The following is a 3,423-nucleotide window of genomic DNA, read 5'->3' as shown; positions in this document are numbered from 1 at the left end:
CATGCATGTCTCAGCCATGCAAAACATGGGGTGGGCTCCGGCCTGTTGGACCGCCTAATCCAATCTTATATTTTTAAGATTTGAAAAGGTTGTTTTAATTTATAGAGCCAAGTTAGTCAATATTTTCAGCCCAATATAGTAATGGATTAGGTTTAAAATTTATACTTTTAACCCAGTCTAGCCCGGCCCTACCCATTATTAAATTAATTAACTAAATTTAAATTTATATTATTCAATAAAATTGTGAACACTTTTTTAAAAAAAATAAAAAAAATTGAATACGTAACATTTCCCAAATAAAATTTTCCTCCACATATTTTCACATTCAATAACTTTACATACCTAAAAATTTATTTAAAATATATAAATTAAATTTAGTTTAAGAATGTCTCACATCACACAAATTAAATTAACCCTATATATATGTAACACGTTCTCAAGTACATGACATTTCTTTTTTAAATTAATAATGTGGGACAATGAATTTAAGTGGAGGAAAAATGCTTCGGACTCCAACTGGGGTCGACCCCTAGTGAAGTGACGCGCTGTGATTGGATAAAAAAAAATTATTTTATTTCATTTTATTTTTTTTTTGTTGAGTTTCAGCCAATAAAGACTCGCCACCTCACTGAGGGTGCGACCACTGAGGTCTGCAGCACAATTGTTAAGTGGAGAGAGAGGGAAGTCACCATGTGGATTATTTGACCTATATATTTGCAACACGTACTCGAGTACATGACGTACATTTCTTTTTCAAAATAATAATTAAGTGGAGAGAGAAGGAAAGTCACCATGTGAATTATTTGACCTAGGAGCATTTGGATTTGGATAAGGGTTACGGAATTTTTTTTTTTTTTTTTGGTTACGTAGGGTATTATGTGCTAGTTTTTGCACACCAAATCAAATTCTTACAATCTAAACAAGTCTTTCAAAACCGATTTTTCTGCAATCTGTGGCTTCAAAAGTTTTATGTTAATTGGAAGAATTGAACATGAGATCTAAAGAAAGTAGACTCTTAAATCCCAAATCTTAAGCCACTAGGCCAACCTTGAGGTGGGCTAGGAATGTTAATTCAGGAGAAAATGATGTATACCCAATCAACTATACGTATCTTTTACTAGCACAAAAAAATAAATAAATAAACTACACTTATCTTTTGTTTGTTTTGGTAGGAAATATTTTATTTTTTATGATTTTTTTAAAAATGTTTTCTGCTATTGTTAATGCAAAATTTTTATTCTAGATTGATTTGTCAATTCTTTAGATAAAACCTATTCAATTTGTATTTTTCTATTTGAGTTGTAATTAATTTTAGAAGTGCAAGTTGAGGCATGATAAAAATTAAATTTTGGTTTGAAATTAATTTGGAATAAAAACAAGCATAACAATACTATTGAATGAGTACCCGGGCCTCATTTGGAAAGTAAGTTGAGATTAATTTAACCCACTAAAAGATAAAATAAACTAAAAAGTTAATAAGACAAATATCATATCTAAACCATAATTATTTCACATTTTCTCCTACAAAACTACAAAAAATAAAAACCAAAAATTCTTTTCAAATAGAACTTTTTTAGCCAAGTTAAAATAATCCAAAAATTAAAAAAGAAATCAGGTTAATTTTTTTTTTTTTTTTTTTTCCAAACGAACGTTAGAACTTAAAGTACAAAATACAAGCTTTAATGCAACAGAACACGTAAATTCTGAAAAAGAAGTGCCCTGGTATGACCAGAAAATAATGCTTTATATTTTTCTCCTTTTTTTGGTTTGTTCATTAAAAAATTGGAGAATTACAATGAGGTGAGTTTTGAAAAAATATTTATATATATATATATATAATTTAAAATTTTTATTATTAATATACATAAATTTTACCACTTATGAGTAATTTATTTTTACATTTACACTGAATAGTATTTTTCCCTTAAAATTCTAGTATAAGAAGGATTGATAGTGATTTGAATTGTATACTGATTTTTATTTTTTTAATTTTTTGTTAAGTTGTTAAATTAGTACTTTGTATAAGTTGAATTCACACCCAAGGACTTAAGTCAGTGGAATTCAAAATCTCCTCTTGAGAAAAACTTTGTGAAGCAATTACATGTTTAAATATAGTATTTGATAATTTAATTTAACACTTTAAATTAAATGTATTAAATAAAAATCAATTAATTTGTGCAACAACAACAATTAGTATGATTTACAAATTTAAGTGATTCTTAACATATAATTTAAAAGTTACGAGAAATTTAAATGATAAAAAATTTACTTAATACTAATTGAATTTATAAATATTATGTATAAAACGCCGATATATATCGTTACCACTATAACTATTGCCACCACCACTACCCATCCACTAATGTCACCTTTTCATCACCACTATCACTATCGTCACTTCTATCACTATTGTCATTATTACTATATATAATTATCATTTTACTACCACCACACTATCATTAATTATAGTCGTAATTGCCATTACCACCACCACTTCGAGATAAATTTAGAGATGAGATTTCATGATTGCTAGTTTTTTTGTATTACTAGGACGGCATATTTTAGATTAGGTTAATGCTATGCATACCATATGCACTTTTATTATATATTTTTGTAATATATGTTACGTATTTTTATAATAAATAATACATATTTTTTCTGGTAGAATTATAATAATTTGTGATTCAGAAATGATATTACGTATTTTGTAGTAGTGTTATGCATTTTTTTGTGTGGTAATATTATACATTGTTAGAAAATATTTAGATAAAAAAAAAATGCATAACATTACCAAAAAAATGCGTAACATTATCATAAAATGTGTAATTTCATTTTTGAACCACAAATTATCTCACTGTGTTAGGTTTCAATTTTCTGGAAATTGAGTTTTTTTTTTCTTGTTTTTTTTTTTTTTTTGCTTTTAGTGAATATTTTTAAAATTTTCAGCAAATGTTTTTACTTTTTTAGATGCACTTTAGTTAGATGTATTTAAAAAGTAAAATATTTGTAAAATAATATTTTAAACAATATACAAGAATATGAAAATGTATTGAATTTTTATATATTTTAAATATTTTTGAAATTTAGTGAATTTTTTTATAAAAAAAATTCAAAAGCATTATACTTTTTAAATGTATTTATGTTAGGTATATTTAAAAATTTAAAGATTACTTAAAATATTAAAAAAATTTAATGAGAACAAAAAATCACGCAAAACAAAAAAATTTAATTTTTTAAAAATTGAATTCAAAACTCAAACCAAACAAACTCTATAAAAAAATTATATAACATGTATCGCAAAAATATGTAACATGATGCATACGTCCACACAATTTCCCTTTAGATTAATATGGTGGCGTTTGGAGGCACAGCATATGGTTGCCTGCTTACATAAAACCTTTCCTGCTCATTCTCTGGCCAACC

The sequence above is a fragment of the Camellia sinensis genome, chromosome 3 (assembly GCF_055761805.1).
Source record: "Camellia sinensis isolate YWXY chromosome 3, ASM5576180v1, whole genome shotgun sequence".
Classification (NCBI taxonomy): domain Eukaryota; kingdom Viridiplantae; phylum Streptophyta; class Magnoliopsida; order Ericales; family Theaceae; genus Camellia; species Camellia sinensis.
Note: the sequence above shows the minus strand (reverse complement) of the source record.